At 39.5% G+C, this 8,505-nt stretch overlaps 1 protein-coding gene across 2 annotated transcripts in view; it reads right to left on the bottom strand.

Moving 5' to 3' along the window:
• The window catches only part of szt2 (SZT2 subunit of KICSTOR complex), a 332,720-nt gene that overhangs the window by 37,782 nt on the left and 286,433 nt on the right, over positions 1-8,505 (bottom strand). The window lies entirely within an intron of this gene.

Genomic DNA, 8,505 nt, shown 5'->3' with positions numbered 1-8,505 from the left:
AGGAACACTTCAAACACGTGTTTAAAATGCTAGCATATTAATGTTAGCATGCACCAAGTGCTAAAATACGACTGAGGTGTTTACCTACAAAGTTAGACCAAAACAAGCTAGCATGCTAACAGGTACCATTTGTCAAGTAGCCAAATATTTGACGCTGAGGTGTATACCTTCAAAATAAGCTAAAAAAAAAAGTTAGCATGCTAACAATACCATGCTAACATGTTTGCACGCTTACAGTTAGCATTAGTGAAATACCAAAATGTATGACACTAAGGTGTATACCTGCTAAATTAGCTCAAAGAAACTTAAGTAAAAATGCTAACTCTGAGGTGTGACGCTGAGGTGTATACCTTCAAAATAAGCTAAAAAAAAGATAGCATGCTAACATGTTTGCACGCTTACAGTTAGCATTAGTGAAATACCAAAATGTATGACACTAAAGGTGTATACCTGCTAAATTAGCTCAAAGAAACTAAAGTAAAAATGCTAACTCTGAGGTGTGTACCTGAAACACGTGTTTAAAATGCTAGCATATTAATGTTAGCATGCACCAAGTGCTAAAATACGACTGAGGTGTTTACCTACAAAGTTAGACAAAAACAAGCTAGCATGCTAACAGGTACCATTTGTCAAGTAGCCAAATATTTGACGCTGAGATAAGCTAAAAAAAAAAAAAAGCTAGCATGCAAAGTTAGCAAAATGTATGACACTTAAGTGTATATCTACTAAATTAGCTCAAATAAACTCAACTAAAAATGCTAACTTTGAGATGTGCACCTGAAACACATGTTTAAAATGCTGGCATATTAATGTTAGCATGCATCAAGTGCTAAAATATACTCACAATAGTCCTCCAGTGATAATGCTACTTGGAAGATCAGTTAAAAAAGGCAAATATCGGCCGTAGTTTGCCAGTTTTAAAGTTAAAGCACCAATGATTGTCACACACACACACACTAGGTGTGGCGAAATGATTCCCTGCATCACCCTTGATCACCCCCTGGGAGGTGAGGGGAGCAGTGAGCAGCATTAGTGGCCGCGCCCGGGAATCATTTTTGGTGATTTAACCCCCCAATTCCAACCCTTGATGCTGAGTGCCAAGCAGGGAGGTAATGGCTCCCATTTTTATAGTCTTTGGTATGACTCGGCCGGGGTTTGAACTCACGACCAATGGACGCATTTTGGTGTAAAAAGTGACGATAAAGGTGAAGTTATAACACGGAAGCCAACGAAAATGATCAACAACACCCAGAAACGCCGCTGGCTTCGCTGGGCCCGAGCTCATCTAAGATGGACTGATACAAAGTGGAAAAGTGTTCTGTGGTCTGACGAGTCCACATTTCAAATTGTTTTTGGAAACTGTGGACGTCGTGTCCTCCGGACCAAAGAGGAAAAGAACCACCCGGACTGTTCTAGGGTCAAAGTGTAAAAGGCAGCATGTGTATAATAATTTTTGACCTTAAAAATCAACTTTTACTTTGAAAAACATTTTTTATCTTGAAAATAATTTTATACCTTGAAAATTAACTTTTACCTTGAAAATCATTTTTGACCTTAAAAATAAACTTTTACCTTGACTTTTTTTTTTTTACCTTGAAAATAATTTTTTACCTTGAAAATCAACTTTTACTTTGAAAAACATTTTTTTTACCTTGAAAATCATTTTTTACCTTGAAAATCATTTTTTACATTGAAAATCATTTTTTACCTTAAAAATCTACTTTTACTTTGAAAAACATATTTTTACCTGGAAAATCATTTTTTACCTTGAAATTCATTTTTGACCTTGAAAATCAACTTTTACCTTGAAGATTTTTTTTTACCTTGAAAATCAACTTTTACCTTAAACATTTTTTTTTTACCTTGAAAATCATTTTTTACCTTGAAATTCATTTTTGACCTTGAAAATCAACTTTTACCTTGAACATTTTTTATTACCTTGAAAATAATTTTTTACCTTGAAAATCATTTTTTACCTTAAAAATTAACTTTTACTTTGAAAAACATTTTTTTACCTTGAAATTCATTTTTGACCTTGAAAATCAACTTTTACCTTGAAGATTTTTTTTACCTTGAAAATCAACTTTTACCTTAAACATTTTTTATTACCTTGAAAATAATTTACCTTGAAAATCATTTTTTACCTTAAAAATTAACTTTTACTTTGAAAAACATTTTTTTACCTTGACAATCTTTTTTTACCTTGAAATTCATTTTTGACCTTGAAAATCAACTTTTACCTTGAAAATGTTTTTTTACCTTGAAAATATTTTTTTTACCTTGAAAATCAACTTTTACCTTAAAAAAAATGTTTACCTTGAAAATCAACTTTTACCTTAAATCATTTTTTACCTTGAAAATCATTTTTTACCTTGAAAATCAACTTTTACCTTAAAAATTTTTTTTTACCTTGAAAATAATTTTTTACCTTGAAATTCATTTTTGACCTTGAAAATCAACTTTTACCTTGAACATTTTTTTTTACCTTGAAAATATTTTTTTTACCTTGAAAATCAACTTTTACCTTAAAAAAAAATGTTTACCTTGAAAATCAACTTTTACCTTAAATAATTTTTTACCTTGAAAATCATGTTTTACCTTGAAAATCAACTTTTACCTTAAAAAATTTTTTTTACCTTGAAAATAATTTTTTACCTTGAAATTCATTTTTGACCTTGAAAATCAACTTTTACCTTGAAAATCAACTTTTACCTTGAAAATTTTTTTTTACCTTGAAAATATTTTTTTTACCTTGAAAATCAACTTTTACCTTAAAAAAAAATGTTTACCTTGAAAATCAACTTTTACCTTAAATCATTTTTTACCTTGAAAATCATGTTTTACCTTGAAAATCAACTTTTACCTTAAAAATTTTTTTTGACCTTGAAAATAATTTTCTACCTTGAAATTCATTTTTGACCTTGAAAATCAACTTTTACCTTGAAAATCAACTTTTACCTTGAAATTTTTTTTTTACCTTGAAAATATTTTTTACCTTGAAAATCAACTTTTACCTTTAAAAAAAAAAATGTTTACCTTGAAAATCAACTTTTACCTTAAATCATTTTTTACCTTGAAAATCATTTTTTACCTTGAAAATCAACTTTTACCTTAAAAAATGTTTTTTACCTTGAAAATAATTTTTTACCTTGAAATTCATTTTTGACCTTGAAAATCAACTTTTACCTTGAAAATCAACTTTTACCTTGAACATTTTTTATTACCTTGAAAATAGTTTTTTACCTTGAAAATAATTTTCTACCTTGAAATTCATTTTTGACCTTGAAAATCAACTTTTACCTTGAAAATCAACTTTTACCTTGAACATTTTTTATTACCTTGAAAATAGTTTTTTACCTTGAAAATAATTTTCTACCTTGAAATTCATTTTTGACCTTGAAAATCAACTTTTACCTTGAAAACACCCTCAGGAAGAGCTGCTTTAAGACATGACTAGCTAGTTAGCGGCGAAAATCAGTCTGCATTGTTTTATATTCCATTTTTATAGTCTTTGGTATGACTCGGCCCGAGGTTCGAACTCACAACCTACTCATCGCAGGGCGGACACTCTAACCACTAGGCCACTGAGCAGGTTTTAGTTTTGAGCAGTGACAAAACGACCTCCAAGTTGGCGCGGGCACGCCACACCCTCCATGGTGACTTTTACTTCCCTGAGCGGTGGTCATGCGGGCCGTGCAGAGCAACTTTGGGGCGAGTTTGCTTCAGCGGAGCAGCTGAGGGCCGGCGTGCCCCAAGGCAGGGGGGGGGGGGGGCGCTCAGACCGGTCTCCCTCTGCCCGCCGTCACGGCCTGACAGACGAAGGCCGGTTCAGGCAAATTTTCTGCTGCTCTGACTCTGCTTGCTGTCCTCGCTCATTAGCCATGATGTCATCGCAGGGAAGGCAAAAGTCAACTTTTTCGCTATTCTTTCGCTTTGCTTTGTCGTTGTCCGCGGGGGGGGGACAGAGAGGGGGGGGGGGGGGGGCACTTAAAGGGCAATGGCTGGAAGATGCTGCTCCAATAAATCTCAACATGTTGAGGAAGCGACACGTGACCTGCCTGCACCCACATGTCCATCTTCGTTTTTGTCAAATAGCTCAGCAGCTTCTTCAGGAACCTTACTCACTTTTTGAAATAAGCTCTTTAGCAGGGGCCCAAAGTGCAGCCTCGAGACCAGTGTTTTTCAACCTTTTTTTGGAGACAAGGCACATTTTTTGCGTTGAAAAAATGCAGAGGCCAACAGCAGAAAACATAAAAGAACTAAACTCAGTTGATAGTAAAAAGTCGTCGTCGCAATTGTTGGATATGACTTTAAAGCATAACCAAGCATGCATCAATATACCGTATTTTCCGCACTATTAGCCGCACCTAAAAACCACAAATTTACTCAAAAGCTGACAGTGCGGCTTTTAACCCGGTGCGCTTTATATATGGATTAATATTAAGATTCATTTTCATAAAGTTTCGGTCTCGCAACTTCGGTAAACAGCCGCCATCTTTTTTCCCCGTAGAACAGGAAGCGCTTCTTCTTCTACGCAAGCAACCGCCAAGGTAAGCACCCGCCCCCATAGAACAGGAAGCGCTTCTTCTTCTACTGTAAGCAACCACCCGCCCGCGTAGAAGAAGAAAAAGCGCGCGGATATCACCGTACGTTTCATTTCCTTTGTGTGTTTACATCTGTAAAGACCATAAAATGGCTCCTACAAAGCGACAAGGATCCGGTTCATGAAAAGACGCAATCTCTCCATCCGCACACGGATTACTATTTCACAGCAACTGATATTCCTGTGAACCGCACTGTGGATACAACGGGAGCACGTACGGTGAATATTCGCACCACAGGGAATGAGAAGTCATCCTTCACTGTGGTTCTAGCTTGCCATGCTAATGGCCAGAAACTTCCACCCATGGTGATATTCAAAAGGAAGACCTTGCCAAAAGAGACCTTTCCAGCCGGCGTCATCATAAAAGCTAACTCGAAGGGATGGATGAAGAAAAGATGAGCGAGTGGTTAAGGTAAGTTTAAGTTTACGCGAAGAGGCCGGGTGGCTTTTTTCACGCAGCTCTGTCCATGTTGATATACGTATGTTTGTGATTGCACATTTGCGTACATTTTGGGAGTGAACAGAGTTGTTAGAACGCTGGTTTTTAATATATTATTAAAGTTTGACTGACCTATCTGACTGTTTTTTTGACATTCCTTTAGCGCAGTTAGATGCGGCTTACAACACGGGGCGGCTTATAGGTGGACAAAGTTTTGAAATATGCCGTTCATTGAAGGCGCGGCTTTTAACCCAGGGCGCCTTATGGTGCGGAAAATACGGTACCATATTTTTCGGACTATAAGTCGCTCCGGAGTATAAGTCGCACCGGCCGAAAATGCATAATAAAGAAGGAAAAAAACATATATACCGTATTTTCCGCACTATTAGCCGCACCTAAAAACCACAAATTTACTCAAAAGCTGACAGTGCGCCTTATAACCCGGTGCGCCTTATATATGGATTAATATTAATATTCATTTTCATAAAGTTTAGGTCTCGCAACTACGGTAAACAGCCGCCATCTTTTTTCCCCGTAGAAGAGGAAGCGCTTCTTCTTCTACGGTAAGCAACCGCCAAGGTAAGCACCCGCCCCCATAGAAGAGGAAGCGCTTCTTCTTCTACTGTAAGCAACCACCCGCCCGCGTAGAAGAAGAAGCGCGCGGATATCACCGTACGTTTCATTTCCTTTGTGTGTTTACATCTGTAAAGACCACAAAATGGCTCCTACTAAGCGACAGGGATCCGGTTCATGAAAAGACGCAATCTCTCCATCCGCACACGGACTACTATTTCACAGCAACTGATATTCCTGTGAACCGCACTGTGGATACAACGGGAGCACGTACGGTGAATATTCGCACCACAGGGAATGAGAAGTCATCCTTCACTGTGGTTCTAGCTTGCCATGCTAATGGCCAGAAACTTCCACCCATGGTGATATTCAAAAGGAAGACCTTGCCAAAAGAGACCTTTCCAGCCGGCGTCATCATAAAAGCTAACTCGAAGGGATGGATGAAGAAAAGATGAGCGAGTGGTTAAGGTAAGTTTAAGTTTACGCGAAGAGGCCGGGTGGCTTTTTTCACGCAGCTTCGTCCATGTTGATATACGACTCCATGCGCGCCCACATCACGCTGGTTTTTAATATATTATTAAAGTTTGACTGACCTATCTGACTGTTTTTTTGACATTCCTTTAGCGCAGTTAGATGCGGCTTACAACACGGGGCGGCTTATAGGTGGACAAAGTTTTGAAATATGCCGTTCATTGAAGGCGCGGCTTTTAACCCAGGGCGCCTTATAGTGCGGAAAATACAGTACCATATTTTTCGGACTATAAGTCGCTCCGGAGTATAAGTCGCACCGGCCGAAAATGCATAATAAAGAAGGAAAAAAACATATATACCGTATTTTCCGCACTATTAGCCGCACCTAAAAACCACACATTTTCTCAAAAGCTGACAGTGCGGCTTATAACCCGGTGCGCCTTATATATGGATTAATATTAATATTCATTTTCATAAAGTTTCGGTCTCGCAACTACGGTAAACAGCCGCCATCTTTTTTCCCCGTAGAAGAGGAAGCGCTTCTTCTTCTACGGTAAGCAACCGCCAAGGTAAGCACCCGCCCCCATAGAAGAGGAAGCGCTTCTTCTTCTACTGTAAGCAACCACCCGCCCGCGTAGAAGAAGAAGCGCGCGGATATTACGTTTCATTTCATTTGTGTGTCTACATCTGTAAAGACCACAAAATGGCTCCTATTAAGACACACGCGTACAACGCAGAATTCAAACTCAAGGCAATAAGTCACGCAGTAGAACACGGAAATAGAGCAGCAGCGAGAGAAATGAACATAAATGAATCAATGGTGTGTAGGTAGAGGAAGCAACAAGATGACCTGCGCCACTAAGACAGGGAGACAGCGCCGGACGACATACGCCAGTGGATTGTAAATGCCTGGGCGGATATATCGGTCTCAACTGTGGTCCGAGCTTTCCGGAAGGCAGGATTTACGGAACTGCTGGACAACAACAGCAACATTGACTCTGATGACTTCGACGAGACGGAGCCGGCCATTTTGGATGCCGTATCCGCCCAACTTTTTAATTCAGACACTGAAGAAGAATTCGAGGGATTTATGGATGAGGAATAATTTCAGAAAGTGAGCTTTAAATGTTTATTTTGTGTGTTGTGTGACATTAACGTTCGAGCAACGTTGAGTTATTGATGTTGCTATTGCTCTGCACTATTTTGAGTGTTTGTTTTTTTTTGGTTTTAAAGCCCTCCACAGCACAGAGTCAGCGCTTATAAAAGTTTTTAACGATATCCTCCTGTCCACTGATTCTGGTAAATATGTTGTCCTGGTGCTTTTATATCTGTCTGCTGCGTTCGACACCGTCGACCACGCCACCTTAATCACTCGTCTTGAGAACTGTGTGGGCATTAAGGGCGCCGCCCTCAACTGGTTCCGGTCGTACCTAACCGACAGGAGTTTTTGTGTAAAAGTAGACAGTTTTATGTCGTCCACAGCTTCTTTACCACATGGGGTCCCCCAGGGCTCAATCCTTGCCCCAATTTTATTTGCGCTTTACCTTCTCCCCCTTGGTTCTATTTTTAGGAAGTACAGTATTGCATTTCATTTTTATGCCGATGATTGCCAGATTTATTTTCCCATGGCACAAAATAACACGGTTCAACGTCTTATTGACTGCCTGCACGACATCAAAGTCTGGCTTTCAGCTAACTTCCTGAGCCTAAATGAAGATAAAACAGAAGTTATGTTGTTCGGTCCAAGTCGCTCTCCCTCCCCCAACGTTGACCTCGGCACTCTGACCCCGTATCTCAGCGACTCTGTCACAAACCTGGGGGTAAAGTTTGACTCAGATTTTAAATTCGAAAAACAAATCAGCAGCGTCGTTCAAAAAAGCTTTTATCAATTACGCCAAATAGCGAAAGTGAAACCGCTTCTATCAAGACATGATCTTGAGAAATTAATCCACGCTTTTATCTCGACTCGTCTTGATTACTGTAATGCCCTGTATGTTGGCATTAGCCAGGCCTCCCTCGCCCGCCTGCAGCTCGTGCAGAACTCTGCTGCTCGTCTGCTAACACAGACCCGCAGACGTGAGCACATCACCCCTATTTTAGCGTCCCTTCACTGGCTCCCTGTGCGTTACCGAATACATTTTAAACTCCTTTTATTTGTTTTTAAATGTCTAAACAACCTGGCGCCAACCTATCTCTCCGACCTCCTTCAGCCTTACTGCCCCACCCGATCCTTAAGATCAGCCGATCAGCTGCTGTTGACGGTCCCTGACACAAGGCTGAAGCTTAGAGGTGACAGAGCTTTCGCCGTTGCTGCTCCCAAGCTCTGGAACGACCTACCCCTGAGTGTTAGACAAGCCTCCTCTCTTCCTGTTTTTAAATCTCTCTTAAAAACATACTTTTATTCCATGGCTTTTAACAC

Source organism: Nerophis lumbriciformis, linkage group LG18, assembly GCF_033978685.3.
Source record: "Nerophis lumbriciformis linkage group LG18, RoL_Nlum_v2.1, whole genome shotgun sequence".
NCBI classification, from domain to species: domain Eukaryota; kingdom Metazoa; phylum Chordata; class Actinopteri; order Syngnathiformes; family Syngnathidae; genus Nerophis; species Nerophis lumbriciformis.
The sequence above is the reverse complement of the archived record's forward strand: the minus strand, read 5'-3'. Positions and strand labels throughout refer to the sequence as shown.